At 40.7% G+C, this 17,838-nt stretch overlaps 1 non-coding gene across 1 annotated transcript; it reads right to left on the bottom strand.

Moving 5' to 3' along the window:
• Window positions 1-967: 967 nt before the first annotated feature.
• LOC133910350 (small nucleolar RNA Z247) lies at window positions 968-1,106 on the bottom strand. The gene has a single exon (XR_009908520.1). It is a non-coding gene; the product is annotated as a small nucleolar RNA Z247 (small nucleolar RNA).
• Between the last annotated feature and the right edge of the window lie 16,732 nt (window positions 1,107-17,838).

Raw genomic sequence — 17,838 nt, 5'->3', positions numbered from 1 at the left:
CTGAAACTGAAGAAAAGTGGCATAAACTTCATTCTTTTATTTCAAGAAAAAAGATCCACACATATTTGCTATAGTCATCCACAAAAGAAACATAATACTTTGAATTATGCCTGATGGGAGAGCAGGTCCCCAAATACCAGTGTGGATTATTTGCAAAGGAGCAGTAGTTACAAGCAACGAAGGACTGAAAGGTAACTGATGTGCCTTTCCTTGTTGACATGCATCATAGATCAGAGGAGGGCTATTTGAATATATAGCTACATTATTCTTTTGCAAGATTTGATGAATAACAGGAGATGCAAGATGCCATAGTCTTCGATGCCACAATTCTTTTGTCACTTTGGTTGAGAGAAGAGCTTGTCTAGATAGTGTGTTTGGAAGCACATAAAGACCCTCCTTACACCTTCCTTAAAGAAAAGTGGCATTCGTGACCAGATCTTTGAAAAAAGAAGTTATGAGAGTGGAATTCAACAAAGGCTTTATTGTCAATAGCAAATTCTCGGAGAGAAATGAGATGTCTATTGATGTTAGGGACAAAGAGGACAATTTGGTCCAGTTATGAAATTTGCGACTTGCACTTGATCTCCTCTAGTGTAGTTCTCCCTAGACATCAGTCTCTCAAGATCATTGGTGATTTGATCCGTTTCACCAGTGCCAACATACCAATTTGGATCGACTGAATAACCGTTTGGCACAACAGCAGTAACATTGGCATCATCATCTTGATAATCGTGATCAAAACGATGCCAGCAGCATCACACATCAGGACCAAGCTTCTCACACACCTCACAAGTTATGATACTGCCTTGACTAGATTGACCGCTAGATGACTGGCGCCCGCGTTCGCATGATGACCAACCACCACGCCCATGGCCACAGTCGCTCCTACCGTTGCCGTGCCCTTGAGTCCTGCTTGCACTATTGATGGAGGAAACTTGACCAATGTTATTGTTCTACTCAATTCTCAGCTCATAGCTGAGCATATGTGCATAAACATCACTAATGGTGACCGGCTTAGCGCTGGTGGTGATACTTGTCACCAAGGGATCAAACTCAGGACCGAGTCCCCACAACATGTAGGAGATGATCTCTTCATCTTCAAGACGCTTGCCAATTGACGAGAGGGTGTTAGTGAGATTCTTCACTTTGCAAAAGTACTCAACAACACTGAGATCCTTCTTTTGGATTGTGGCCAACTACATCCGAATTTTCATAATGCGTGCCCACGAGCTCGATGTAAACATAATTTCAAGATGGCACCATACCTCCCTAGATGTTGACATGAGCACGACGCTTGAAAGGACTTCCTCGGTGAGGGATGATAGGAGCGCGCTCAGCACGAATTGATCCTACTGATACTAGAGGTTGCACTCTGGATTGACTGCAACTTGAGGTCCACTGTCGCCATTGATGGTGATGGTGGCGTTTGGATGGGCAACAGTACCATCAACATAGCTGAGAGGTCATTGACACCTCAGATAGGGCAACACTTGGGCTAACCAGAGCAGTTAATTGTCTTGCAATAGCTTGACATTGATCATATTGTTAAAGGCTAGTGTGGGAAGGAGACTGGCGGTTTGTGTAGGAACAGAAATGGATGCAAAATTGTTTTGGTGGGAGGTAGCAAAAGCAGAAGAATCTTCAGGGCCGGCCATGGCGAGCACTCAGTGTGGTTAGATCACGGCTTTGGGTACCATGAACGAATAAAGGAGACACTATTGTTTTCCCGAACACACAATCCAATCGGGATCAAGTGCTTGAGTAGATGCCGCTGCAGATCCGCAACAACAGGCACGACTTAACGCCTTGACTGTTCACCGTCAGCTGCAGTTTCGGGCGCCCTATAGAATTGGGTTGCAGAGATCCAATCTATTCGTTGCACTAAACTACAATTGCAGTAAACACAATCAACACTCTGAGGCCCTGTTTGTTTCCACTACAGATTGTGGAAAATAGCTTTTATAAGTTGAAGTGGAAACAAACAAGCAGCATTTGGGGCCCAAAATCTATATTCCGCTTGCTAGATTCTTACAATCCCACAATTCGATGGAGAGCAGCTTTTACAGATTGTGGAATCAGAGCAAACCAACATGGGCATGAATTTTTAATGTATTTACCCACCAGTGGCATTACAATCTCAATAGTGAATAGTATTTTTCTTGTCTCTCTCGCCGACTCGTCTCTTTCTCCCCGCCGGAGAGACATCCGCGCTGACATGCCTTCGGAATCATTAGCTGAGCTATTGCCGGAATCGCCACTGGTGAGGTCCTTTTGCCGCGAACCCTATGAGCTCCACGCTCTGTTCTTCACAGACACCGGCACACTCTAGCCCACCGTCGACCAGACCGAGCCAAGCAAGAACGGGCGGCCATCGCTGCCTCGACGAAGATCGGACGTGTCGTGCCTTGACGAAGATCGGACGTGTCATGCCTACACCATCTCCCTCACCCCTAAAACCTATCCCCTTGGTCAATCGTAGAAATCCATCACCATAGAACCACCGCCACCGTCACACCATTTCCGTTGAAGCACCTCACCATTGCCAGGACTCCTCGAACCCCTCCACCTCAACTGGAAGCTTGGTGAGCACCCTTGTATCCCACATATGCTCGACTTGTGCCCTTTTTCCTTTTCCGCCGCTGACCAACCACCGCACTGGGCACCATGGCCACTACCGCCGCCCTCAAGTCGTCGAGCCGCACCGGACATCCGTGCCCCGGCGCAAGCACATGGGAGGACCACTAGGGCCCCTTGCAGCCACCTAGGCTACCGCCTGACGCCACTCTCCACCAGCGAGGTTGTGCGGGCCACGACTAAGCTCTCCCTTGCTCCTGGTCACTAACTGGTGGGCCCGTAGGTGACATGGCGATCTAGCTTTTATTGGCATTTCAGATTTTTGATATGCACAAATAGCAACCCAACCTACTAAAATTTAGACTGTCAAACAGCCTTTAGCTTTTGAACCCTCAACTTTCCACAATCCAAAATCTAAAAACTGTTTTTTAAATCCACAGCTGAAACAAACAATCCTAATTCTAACCTGACTAACTTAATCCAGCAGCAATTGTTGACCTTGAAAAGGCTAGTCTTCAGGATTATAAAAACTAACCTGAACACAAGCACAGATTACGTACAAAGAACCATAAGAGAATCTGATCTCTCTTAGAAATTATAAAAGGCCATCGATCCGTGAGTGCGACCGCCAGATGTCAAAGGAAGCTTGGCAGGGCCCTAGTTGTTTATACTATTCTATCTTCAGTTCTCTAGTGCTTAGGGTGAGGTGTCATCTCACTTTTGTGCTTTGTTCCGCTATGATCTAAGCTTAGGAGTATATATACAAAAGCCATGATTAGCTAGTTAACGGCAAAAAGGGAGCTGTGCCATTGGCTTTTGCAGTTGTTTATTGGAAGGTTTTCCTTGAGAATCTCATGCATAGTGTCATGATTTAGCTGTTCACTAATATAGTATATATATGCAGATGGGGGTTTGGTTGCTAAGAGTGGTGGTGCCAGTGTAGGGGAAAGCTAACTGCGTCAAAGAATAATGTCCAATACGAGCAACCTTTTTGGCCATACATTCCATTTCCACTTGGCTTAAAATAGTAATGTAACCACATACGGTTATACTAACAATATTGCAACGCGGAAATACATGCACGACGACTGAATTGTCCTTCTCCCTCATTTTCCCCCTCACATTACATTTGCAATGCTTACACGTTATTCTGTTTGTCAGAGTTCAAATGGATCTAACGAAACATTTATGTACAACCTCCTCATAGATAGAGAATATACTTACGAGGAGCTCTAACCAGTTCAAGTTGCTCTAAATCCAGTGTTACCTGGACACTCATATCTATTTTTTTTTTTTGCAAAATCATAAACCTGAATCCTAGTCGTATTTTGACACTCATATTGAATTCTGATTTGTATTTCATATATCCAAATTTTATTTACCGAATCGAATATCCAAAATCGAGTTGAATTCTGACACCTTAGTTGGACAGCTCTCAGTGGGGTTCAGTTGTTAACACCGAGGGAAGAGTTAGCATACTGGACACTTTAATTTCCATGATTGCATAAAAGCAAACTATATAAATACCGCAGAGATTCGAGAAAAAACATAAATGCAATATATATTAGTTGCTTGTCAAAGCATTATTACTACCCCACCATACGTAGGGGTCATCTATTACATAAGATGATCTTATATCAGTTAGGCCTGCTAGCCATTATGTGTCATCACTTTAGAAGGTAAGAGTTGATGTTTTGGTCCTACTAGTATATAGGCTTTGATCGATCTGAAAAAGTAGGAAATTAAGCCCCAACCCCTGCATCATTTAGATGGCACGAATGATAGAAATGACAATGCTAGCAAACAGGTATCATTGCGGTAAACTATGATTTTAGTTCCGACACATGTTTGGTTTCAGCTAAATTTTTATTCCCATGGTTTGTAGCACACTTTATAAGAAAGTTGGAGCATTGATGCATATAGGGCACACCACATCAAAGCCTACATATAGAACCTAATGTTATTTCAAGTAGTTATTCAAGAGACTAATCCTTGCAGCTTAAATTCTCTCTTTTATCTCTTCATTCATCCACTCATTTCACCACAACCACTCCTCATGCAGAGCCTCTCTTCCTTTCTCCCTCTTTCTTCCCGTCCTGCCTCCTCATCCGTTCGGTCCTCCTCATCCGTAGGCCGCGCCACCCCTCCTACTCCTCATTCGTCTGGTCCTCCTCATCCGCAGGCGGGCGGGGAGCGCCGGACGGAGGAGCGTCGGAGGGGAGCAACGGACGGAGGAGCTGCTCTGGTGCCCGGCGTGGAGGAAAGATAATGAACTATTAATGGGATATATACATGTTGAAAGCACTACTAAAAAAATTTTATCACTGCCGGTTTTTAAACCGACAGTGATTAAGCAATAGTAAAAAAAAATTAAGCAGTCAGGTAATAATTTAAGTGAGTTTATATTACTAATATCCATAATTAGAGCTAATCTATAATTAACACTAGTAGAAAAATAATTTATACAGACGGTTCGGAAACTCTATACGAGATACTTTTTTGAACCGTCTGTACAAATAAATGGCTTGTTATTGGAACCGTCTGTACTAAGTTTTCTGGAGCTTAAAAAATCTAAAATATATTTTTCTTACACACACTAGCCTCCTATATTATTATGTAGGCGCGGTCGTTAATTACATGATTTTTTTCACGCGAAATACCACGAGTACGTTTTCTAGGAGTTGAAAATGCAACCTCTAACCTCGCACGAATATTCCTTACCATCTCACTAGTTGTTCATTGCTGACCATTGTATAAAAATAATCTATATAAGATATACGCTCAAAACGAGTGGGACACTATTAATACAAACGGTTCTAAATTTAGAACCGTCTGTATTGTTTCTTTTTGCATAAATGGTTCTAATTCAGAACCGTCTATACTATTACTGTCAATAGTGCATACGGTTCTAAATTAGAACTGTTTGGACAAAAAAAGAATAGTACAGATAGTTACAAACTAGAACCATCTATCATTATAGCACAGACGGTTGTAGTATATAACCGTCTGTACTATAGCGTTCCGTTTTGCTAAAACTGCTCGTTATCATTTTCTCAGACGGTCCTAATTTGGAGTCATTGTAGTGATCGGTGACGTCCTGAGAGGGAGGGGTGAATTAGGACACTTAAAACTATTTCGGCTCCCAAAAACAACACAAGATAAACATATATCAATTTATATCTAAATGTGCTCTATATTTATCTAGTGTGTCTACTCTACTGATTAAAGCGCTTGCAACCTATCTAAGAAGGTAAATTGTAAGTAAGTAAATGTGGAAACGTAAATAAGGTAGAGAGAAAAAACTCAGCACAATGATTTTTTCCCGTGGTATTGATGGTACGAATGTCACCCCTAGTCCACATTGGAGCTCCACAAAGGATATGCTCCTGATCGGCACCCGGTCACGGCCTTTGAGCCACGGAGTCACAAAGACAAGGGCTCCACCTGGATGAGCTACCAGGGCAAGGTCTCACCACTAGCCTCTCTTCCAGTTCCTCACAGCCGTGATCACTTCAGAGCTTGAGCCACAAAGGCAAGGGTCTCCGTGTCCCTACACAATCGCCTTGCCGCCACTCCACATCAAGTCGAAGGGTCAACAAGCTTGCCCGTGAGTCACCAAGACTCCAAGGTGCCGGTATACCAAGAGGTACACTGTTGGATCACTCTTTGATCCACTATCTAGGCAGCAATCACCTAGCATCTCACTCTCTAGGCCTATAAGCACTAATTACTTACTAATCTTGTGCTTAATCGCCTTGGATGATCACTTTAACCACTTTGGTGGCTTGGATGTCTTCTCAGGTGTACATGAATTTCTTTGGATTCCAGCCCACTCAAATGACTAAGTGGAGGGTTATTTATAGCCTCAAATTCGCGCACTAGTCGTTAACCCAATGGTTCTAAAAAGCTGTTAACACAGGATGATCCGGTGAGAACAGTGGTACTAACATCGGATCATCTTGTGAGTTCACTCTCACAAACTAGCCGTTGGAACCCCACTCAATCGTCTGTGAACACCGGATACTAAGGTGTATACTCCACATTCATCACCGGACTTTCCGGTGACTATACCTTAGCCATCCGAGCCAACATCTTCTCTATGTAAATTGCTCCAGTATATTCTTGGGTGCACATCACTTCATCACCAGACCATCCGGTGCGTTATCTTTAGCCGGCTGAGCCAATGAAACCCTCTCTGAAAAATATGCTCCGGTGTACAAATCTTCAGAGCACCGAACCTTCCAGTGAGGTCACTGCATTCTCCCCTTTGTCAACAATGTTCCAGTGCATTCCTCCGGTGTGTTCAACTCAATCACTGGACTATCCGATGGGGTCTTCTTCTTCATCGTCTTTGCACTGTTCATTGTCCGGTGCACTTCTCTTCATCACCGGACCTTCTGGCGTGTTGACCTTCGATCTTTGATAGCTGCAACCTTCTCTGGTCAAAATGCTCTGGTGTGTATCCTCCTATGAGCATCGGATCATCTGATGAGGTCAAATACCTCTGGACATAATGCTCTGGTGTGTTCGACCATGTGAACACCGGACCATCCGGTGAAGTCATTTCTCCTTGGACCTTTTCCAATTCAACCAAACTTTGTCCCGGCTTCGGTGGCTTCTTCATGTATTGCATCCATGAGACTTACTAACATATATTCTAAACAAACATCTTAGTCCCAATGACTATATTATCATTAATCACCAAAATCACAATCATGGCCTAATAGGGTCATTTTCGCTACAATCTTACCATTTTTGGTGATTGATGATAACACAATCAAAGCAAGTGGCAAATAATAAATGATTACAGATGTAAAGATCATAAATGAGCATAAAGTCTTACCATATTGATTTGATGCATGTTCTTACCACTTAGTCCCCTTTGTTGTGGCTCCCCCTTTCTCCATTGCCATTTTCTCCCTTGATTTGACCTAAGCAAGTGTTTCTCCCCTTTTGTTAACCTTCATGTATCTTACACTCGCTACAATCTCCCCACATTGTTCATCTTACATTCCTTGCTTTTGTCGTCAAACTTTTCTCCTTTTATCAACAATATTCCAAAAAAGACTATATGCGCATGTTGAACTTAAAGGTAAAAACATTAGAGCTGGGAGAGAGCTTCACAAATCATGATTCAATTAAAAATGATATCAATTGTAATAATATCAATTGTAGGAATCTCACTACAAAAGGATGATACCAATTGAAAGGGATAAAAGTACATGGATCATAATTCATGAAACTCACATAATATAGTCTAAACTCCCCTACACATGATGAGAAGGAAACATATGCACAACTAGACAATATGTCAAGATAGGAAGTTTAAGCTATATTATGCATGGAGGTAGCTTAAAAGAACAAAGATTTGACAATGATATCAATCGAAGCGTTTAGGCATTGCATACCTACAAGGATATGTTCATTGCTCCATGAAACTACAAAAGATGCAAATTGAAACACATGTTAGTCTCAAAATCACAACCTATAGGATATACTCCCCCTAAATTTGTGCATACAAGTGTTGAATACTTGTGAGATATATGCACTTGTTATTGATAACAATGAGGACTTGTCTTATAGATTGGATCATGGCACATAAAAGATATCAAATGTAAAACTAGTGCCATAAAAAAAACCTATCACTAATAAACCATGTTGGTTGCTCATGGATAAGAGAGAAATACAAGCAACCTACCATATGAGACTTACACTAGACATTACAATAAATTAAAATAAACACATGCAATCCTAGGCAAGGCAAATGAGTTAGAAGCAAAACAAAATGCATGAACAAGAATCTAGCTACACTTACCTCTTTTACCGTTGGATGGGGATTTGGATATGTGATGATCAAAATCTTCATCAATGCGCCCATCTTGTACGCTTGGCTTCTTTACTTGAATCTTCACTTCATCTGGTAAGCCAAGCCTCCAAATCCCCATAGCCGCCTTGGGCTTTATGTATTCTTTGGAACCCAAACTGATTGGGGCCCCTTCATATTTGTTATAACTTCCTTGGGCAGCCAAATGGGTTGGTTCCACCTCCGATCCTTCTTCCCAACCATATGTGCAACCACCTTGCCATTTTCCTTCTTCTTGAGCTTGTAGTGGTTGCTCTTTATCTTGTTCTTGTAGTTAGGCTTGGTGTAGAGGTTGGAGGTCTTATTGGAGAGGTTTGCCATTTTCTTCTTCTCCTTGGTCTCCTTCTTTACTTTCTTGCATTGGAAGTACTTGTGGCCTTTTTTATGGCATTTGAAGCACGTCACAGTTGACCCCTCCGTAAGCTTCTTCACCATGAAAGCACAGTTATCTTGAGGAGGTTGGATATGTCCGTTGCCCTTCAATCTCGCCAAGTCCTCCTTGACCTTCAACACTTCTTGCTTGACCTCATCATTCTCTTGTGCAATATGTTAATTAGATTATTGTACAACAACATTCTCAACACAAATCTCATTACAAAGGGATGAGCTAGATAAAACATATAAATCATCACAAGAAATAAAAGCATCTACCTTAGGATTGTAATTAAAAAGAGAGATAGATTGCTTCAAAGGGACCTTAGTTTGAGATTCAATGCACTCAAATTTAGCTTTAAGCTCTTCATGCTCTTTATTTAGAAAATTGAATTTGCACAATAATTGTTCATAATTAGAAATAAAGGTAGCATGAATGTTATTAAGTGCATTAAATTTCTTAAGCTCTTTTGATTGTTTCTTAAAGGCCCTTTGTTGCTCATTTATCAAATAAAGTAGTTCATCATAGGAAGAAGAATTCTTATCGGATTCATCATCACTTACATCACTATTCATACCTATGACCGTAAGGTACTTGTGAGATGGCTTACGAGACGACTTGTGAGATGATGACTTTGAGTAAGAGCTTTTCTTAGAGGAGTGGATGGTGATGCTTTCATCACTTGAGCTTAAATCTTCATCATCACTCACCTATCTTCCTATGCTTGCGAATGCTTTGGCTCTTTCCCTTGTCTCCCTCTTGTTATTGGTCTTTTTCTTCTCCTTCTTAATATGATCAATTGTTTTGATCAAGTCCTTCATGGAGATTGGGTGATCAATCTTGGTATTGATCTTCTTGATGTTCTTCTCGACTTGTTGCATGAGCTTGGCCATCTTGGGATCAATCTCTTCATCATTTGATGTGCTTTGATCATCTTCTTTATTGCTCTCTTCATCCTAATCTCCATCATGTTCGCTTGAGCTTGACTCTTGCTCTTGTCTCCTCATTCTTGCCTTCATGTGTTGACATTAAGCTTGCTTACTTGTGAGAGCAAGGTTCTTGGTGTCGGATGAGGTAGGAGCTTTCACCTCCATGTTCATGGTCATCTCATGGGCGGTGATTTGCCAAGCTCTTGACTTGGAGTCATCCTCTTGATACCGTTATTGTCATAGATGATGGAGACTATCAACTTGTACTTTGGAAGAAGAGCTTGAAATATTCTTCTCACCACTTGATCATCTTCAATTGGCGTCAAAGCTAACACATTGATCTCATTGACAAGAATATTCAAATGTGAGTACATATCATTAGCACTTTCATGGGATAATTACTTGATACCATTAAGCTTAGTAACAAGCACATGATATTTCTCATTGCGCATATCCTTTATGCCTTCATGTATTTCAATTAGACTATTTCAAATATCATGTGCATTGGTGAGAGAATAAACACGATTGAATGCATCAACATATATAGATAACAAAATGATACTCTTTGCCAATGCATCTAATTGCCTCTCCTTGTTGGTAATGCTGAGGTTTCATCGCTTCCTCAGTGACTCTCCAAACATCTAATTCTCTAGCTTGCAAATAACAAGATATTAGAATTTTTCAATACGAAAAATTTGTACCATCTAAAAGTGGAGCACTATGGGAATCCATCACAACCCCGAACATCACAACTCTAGGATTTTAAGCCTATCAAGAGCATGAGGCTCTGATACCAATTGTAGGTATCGGTGATGTCTTTAGAGGGGGGCGGGGTGAATTAGGACACTTAAAACTATTTCGGCTCCAAAAAATAACACAAGATAAACCTATATCAATTTATATCTAAATGTACTCTAGATTTATCTAGTGTGTCTACTCTACCGATCAAAGCGCTTGCAACCTATCTAACAACGTAAATTGCAAGTAAGTAAATGCGGAAACGTAAATAAGGTAGAGTAAGTAAACTCGGCACAAGGATTTTTTCCTGTGGTATCGATGGCATGAATACCACCCCTAGTCCACGTTGGAGCTCCATAAAGGATATGCTCCCGGTCGGCACCCGGTCACGGCCTTTGAGCCATCGAGTCACAAAGACAAGGCTTCCACCCGGATGGACCACCAAGGCAAGGTCTCACCACTAGCCTCTCTTCCGGTTCCTCACCGACGTGATCACTTCGGACCTTGAGCCACAAAGGCAATGGTCTCCGCATCCCCGCACAATCGCTTTGCCGCCACTCCATACCAAGTCAGAGGGTCAACAAGCTTGCCGGCGAGTCACCAAGACTCCAAGGTGCCGGCGTACCAAGAGGTACACTGTTGGATCACTCCTTGATCCACTCTCTATACAACAATCACCTAACAACTCACTCTTTAGGCCTATAAGCACTAATTACTCACTAATCTTGTGCTTAATCACCTTAGATGATCACTTTAAGCACTTTGGTGACTTGGATGTCTTCTAAGGTGTACATGAACTTTTCTGGACTCTAGCCTACTCAAATGACTGAGTGGAGGGGTATTTATAGCCTCAAACTCACGCACTAGCCGTTAACCCAATGGCTCTAAAAAGCTGTTAATACCGGATGATCCGGTGAGAACAGTGGTACTAACACTGGATCATCCTGTGAGTACATTCTCACAAACTAGCCTCTGTGAACACCGGATACTACGGTGTATACTCCACCTTCATCACCGGACTTTCCGGTGAGTGTACCTTAGCCATCCGATCCAACATCTTCTCTGTGTAAATTGCTCCGTTATATTCTCCAGCGCACATCACTTTAGCACTGGACCATCCGGTGCGTTATCTTCGGTTAGCCGAGCCAATGCACCTATCTCTGGAAAATATGCTCCAGTGTACAAATATTCAGAGCACCGGCCCTTCCGGTGAGGTCACTGCATTCTCCTCTTTGTCAACAATGTTCTGGTGTATTCCTCCGATGTGTTCAACTCAATCACCGGACTATCCGATGTGGTTTTCTTCTTCTTCATCTTTGCACTATTCATTGTCCGGTGTATTGTTCGGTGCACTTCTCTTCATCACCGGACCTTCCGGCGTGTTGACCTTCGATCTTCAATAGTTGCAACCTTCTCTGGTGGAAATGCTCCAATGTGTATCCTCCTCTGAGCATCGGATCATCCGATAAGGTCAAATGTCTCTGGACACAATGCTCTGGTGTGTTCAACTATGTGAACATTGGACCATCCGGTGAAATCATTTCTCCTGAGACTTTTTCCAATTTGACCAAACTTTATCCCGACTTCAGTGGCTTCTTTATGTATTGCATCCATGAGACTTACTAACATATATTTTAGACAAACATGTTAGTCCCAATGACTATGTTGTCATTAATCAGCAAAATCACAATCATAGCCTAATAGGGTCATTTTTGCTACAGTTGTATGTGGTACCCTTTGTACAGGTGGCTCTATAGATCCATCTGTATAGATGCGTCCTACTAAATGGATTCTGTAGTAATGTAAGTCGCTATTTCCATCACTATACACAAAAAAACAAAAGGCATGCACGGCCGCACGCAAAAAATCCTAAATGGTGACGTCTACCGGTCATTGGCCACGATGACAAAGAATTATTAGTCGTCGTCCTCATCATCACCGTCGCCTTCACCGCCGTCATCGCCAGCCTCCTTCTCCGCCCCTTCCTCCTCCTCATCCGAGCTCGATCAGGGCTTCTTTGGCTCGTTGAGGAAGAAGTCCTACATGTCGTCCTTGGAGGGGGACCCCACCGAGTCGCTGGAGTCTGTGGTCTTTGCCTTGCCCGATGACCTTGCTGGCGGGGCCTCCACCTCGTCGTTGGACGATGACGCTAGTGTGGGAAGAGTGGCCACAGAAGGTTGTGGTGGAGGCAACGGTGGAGTGGCTGGAGGGGGAGAAGCATCACGCAGATCCATCGTGCGACGACAGTGCTCGAAGTGGTGGCAGTGGAGAGGAGAGGGTGAGAGCGATCGAGTGAGCTAGAGCGAGCGAGAGTGATCAATTGAGCGAGAGTGTGGTTTTAAAGGCGCTCGGAAGAAGCCGAGGAGGCAGGCACAAGAAGTTGTATGGATTTTTTACTATCACTGCTGGTTCATAAATACAACTGGCAGTAATAGTCTTATCACTACCAATTATTAAAGACACATCTTTTGATGAACTAATAACACTTTTGATTCTTGTTACGAATAGACAATGATGTATCACTGTCAATTCTAGCAAACAACCGGCTATGATAATTTAAATATCACTATCAATTCGTAACAAGAACCGATAGTGATAATCACTATCACTGCTGGTTATTGATAGCTTGGCTTTTTATGTGTGTTTGGAGTTGTACCGATTATTACTGAATTGGCAATGAAAAGGGGATAAGGATGACCCTTTCAGTGGTAGTGAAGGGTCTATTTAGTTGCCTGTATGGCCCTAGCCTAACTTGTATTAGTAGGCCAGGCTATGTGCATACAATGTCACTCTGTTTGGTTGGCTGTATGTGCTCAGTCTGACTGGAAAGATATTGTATTTGGTTACCCGTATGAGTACATGTTTCCTGAGATTAAAATAAAAAAATGTTTACATGATGTTTATTTTGCATCAATACACTATATAATACTTAATTTATCCTATTAAACCTTAATCTAATTTAAAATATACTAATATAACTTAATATTCACAAATTCTAAACTAATAACATCATAAGCTAAGCATATATCTTGCATCCCGCGAGCCTAGCTCTGAAAAATAGCTAATTTCTATGTTTCCACTTAATCAGACTAAGAAGTCCTTTTTCATCCTAAGTAGGCTCAGAAATACATACAGACACCCAAACAATCACTCCCTGCATTTCACAGACTAGGCTGAATCATATACAGGCAACCAAACACACTCAAAATATATTGATTTAAGGGCAACCAAGATCAAAGGTAATCGCCATCATATTCTGCTCGATCGTATGGTTTAAAATGTTTTGGTGCTTGCCACTTCTGCGTGTACAAAAAGTTGAATCTTTCCGACAATTTGGTTAACAATCCTTTCAGATTATGACACTTTCATCGTCAGAAGCTGCGGTCATATTACAAAGGCGCAACAACTAGTCAATTATGTGACTTTGCCATCATATATTTCGAATATATAGTGATGGAAGCAGCTGGAGCTAGCTAGCTAATCACGTCTAGTGAGAGCGTGAATTCCCTTGCATGATCATCGATCTCTAGACATGCTAGTAGCTTATATAGCAAAAGATGTGTCTAATGCATGGCAGCACACCTAGGAAAAAAAGAACAAGATGGTCAGGAAGATCGAATAATGCCATTAGATACCACTGGCTTTTATGCTAACTTTTAAAGGAACACATCGATTGCGTTGCATGAAAATCACCCTGAATGCCTGCATTAGAGCAACTATAGCATAAGCTACGTACATGTCTAATTACACTCTCCACATATAGGTATTCTTTTCCCGGTGGACCTGCATGCATGGACATATATATTTTGGTATGTTCATGATCACCACCCAAAAATAACTGTCTAGTGATTAAAATACTGTGCATAAAGATGATATATATTTGTGTGCAATATGCATATGTACGTGTATTACGTCCTTATATATGAGTTTTTGGCATGTGCACTTTTGGATAAAACATAAGCCAGTAAGCCACAATATGTATGTATGTGCAGATCTGTGTTCCTATATCATTTACTCATTGTTTAAGTACAAGCTTATTTTATCACTGATCAAGCATGCACTAGCTAACCAATATGATATAGGCAGACTAAACGCAGCAATTCTTGACCTAAGAAAAGGCTACAAACACAGCATCTTAAGTAATGTGGCATATGTACTTAAATTAGTTAAAGCAAAGAATAAACTAAGTAAGGATTGGAACTCTATCCGCACATGTGTCAACGCAAAGTTTGGCATGTCGCACACACGAAAGCGTCTGTCGACGTGTACATGTGCCACTTTTTATTCCGTTAGGACTCGTATACGACAATTTAATGGCAGGATTATTATACTACCTAATGATATAAATTATCTCTAACGAAATGATATAATTTTTATAAAGCAAAGAATATTATTTTTATAGAGGTTGTTTTCAGGGAATCTATTGGCTATATTTTTTTATGTTGCTGCAGCATGAGGCAAAGAAGCAGATGTGGGGCATGCCTCTCATTGGAGGTCATTGCCATGGAGCTATTGGGAAATCATGAGTGGCAATTTAATAATAGATTTCGTCATGTTTGATGTACTAATTTATGTAATGTTTATTTTTCTTTGAACTTATACTACCACAGAATTATTGAAAGTATGTAACATATGGTTTTTTAGAAGCTATCACAAATAAAATATCCTCAGACAGCTGCTAAGATAGCCACATCTGTAACAATTCAGATGTCTAGGTATGAAGGAACTCACAGACGGTTTTTATAAATCTGCCTGTTTCTATCATATAGATATAGATGGCTTTTAGAAAAAATTCATCTAAGATATTATCACATATGGTTTCTTATAAGATCTATATATGTCTAGTCAATACATACAGATAGATTTTTATAAACATCCATCTGTATTTAAAGACCCGTAAAAAATTTCAAATTTCACCACTCGTCTCCCCTAGCTCTTTTGGCTTCTAACACATACATACCACTCATCTCCCCCAGACTCTTTTAGTTTTCCACACACACAACCCCTCGTCTCCCCTCAATATAAAGCGACGAGGAGTGTTCTTTATTCCTCACTCACCATATCCAAGTGTTCCACAGTATTGAGAAGTATGGAGTGTTCTGCGTCCTCACTCATCATCAACATCGGAGGAGAGAGATCTTGGCGGGGGCCGAATCCTTTTCACTGCATCAAAGTAAATATCATATGGTTCTCTTCACGGTTTAGTTAGAGTTTTCACTGCATCAAAGTAAATATCATATGGTTCTCTTCACGGTTTAGTTAGAGTTTGTTAGGTTTTTATTGTTTTGATCTGTGCAACTGATGTCACAACTTTGTTTTCATTGTAGATCTGCAATGGTGTAGTTCACGGCAATTAGGAGGTGCCAGGATGGGATTGTCCCTATAGCGGCTTTAACGATATGGATGCTTGGCGTCAATTTTGGTCCGGTGGACTTCGTCTTTTTCACTACTGTGAAGGTCCTCTCTGTCAACCCTGTGTACGCCGTCAACTGCATTCTACCAATTAGAAATTTCTCTATTGTTGCTCATCAAAACGGAGACATTTTCATCAATTACAAGGCAGGCTTGAATGCCTAATTTTTGCTGAACCATAACTGGCGGTTTGGCAGCAACGCAGTCTGGTTCTAGCTGATGCATGAGATCGTCAATGTGCAGCCAAATCCGGATGACTATAAGCTGCTAATTGTAGATGATTATTAGGTTGCCATTATGCTGAAATACAGGAGGCTAGGATGATGTCTATTATCTCATCTTTTTTAAAGACGGTGTCGACTAACCCAAGTTTATCGATCACTTTTTATCTTTTCGGTAAACGACGTCGGCATGATGTCAATCATTTCATCATTTTGAAATACGACATCGATCGACCAATAATGATGTATAACTATCTAGGTTTATATGTTCTGAACAATGTGTGATTTGTATCTGTGTAATATTCTTAACCTTTGTGATATATGTGTAAATAACTGTGTTTTGTGATCTAAACAATGTGTGATCGATGTTATAAATAATATATGATCGATGTTCTGAACAATATGTCAACTGAAAAATTCATATGTGTGTAAGTGTATTGTAGACGGTTCTAAAACCGTATGTAACAAATTTGATATCACAAACACTTATACAGAGATAAAATCTATATTGTCTATGATAAAATTTAAAATTCGTCTATATATACCCGTTTTGTAGTGTCAGATTGTTGCTGAATTTGTAACACGGACCAAGTTGGGTGCATTAACAAAATACAGAGGCTGGAATCTACTTTGCATTATCTAAATAAATGCATGTTATACTGATACAAGCAAAGTATCAAAATATATTCTATCAATCGTTGCGTACTCAACGGTGTGGCTTGTCGATAATTTTTTGTTCATAGTCGTCATGGTTTGGTTCGTGCTAACTATATCATAGATTTGTCAACTTGTCTGGATTTCTCAACGTGATTCTGAAATTTTATCCCGTGACTCTACATACAATCTACACTACCTAATGCCTGATTTTTTTCCCCACGAACCCTCGAAAAAAAATTATCATATATTCTGTACCAAATCTGTCTCTGAGATCAATATGACGTCGTCCTTTTTGTTGATTCGTAATAATACTATTAGGCTCCGTTTGGTTTTTTAATTGAATTGGTTTTTTGAATTAGAGAACAAATTCTATTTCCTGAGGAATTGTTTCCAATTCTGCTGTTTGGTTGCAAGCTGAATTCGCCTGATGGAAATCTGATGCAATTCAATTCCTGAACATGTTTGGATCTATCATTTTCAAAATTGTCTATGTATGATCTTTTATAAACTATTTTTATACAAACATATTACCCACCTGGTAAATGTTAATTACAGTCGAGATCTCCTCTCTCTCTCTCTCTACGAATTTACAAGCAACACTTAAATATTATTATCTACAGGCATTTCATGAAACTACTGCTGCAAAACTGGAAACAAGCTACAAAATTTGTTGGGTGGAAAAACACTAAATTGGGTAGGGCCAGAAGCTAAACTGAAAACTAGAAACACACTGTCACATGCTTAGAATATTGCGAGATTATTGTCTATTATGCAAAAAAGCTCTTCTTGAGTTATCTCGCACGGATGACCTCACTCATTGCACAGCATAACTACTTTTTTTCATTCCAAGTCAGGTCAGCTTGCTAACTACTAAACTCAATCTGAAGCATACAAGATGACATCACGCAAACATTAGAATGTCCAAGTACATGACTAGAGGTCCACACCTATAAAAACACAACATAGATACATTAAAAAGTCCAAATACATAACGACCCGTCCAAACATAACAGACACTACATGTCCCAATAAAAATGGCTAATCCTAAGCAACTAACCATACTTAGTTTCA

This window comes from Phragmites australis, chromosome 2 (genome assembly GCF_958298935.1).
Source record: "Phragmites australis chromosome 2, lpPhrAust1.1, whole genome shotgun sequence".
Classification (NCBI taxonomy): domain Eukaryota; kingdom Viridiplantae; phylum Streptophyta; class Magnoliopsida; order Poales; family Poaceae; genus Phragmites; species Phragmites australis.
This window is presented reverse-complemented; position numbering and strand designations above follow the sequence as displayed.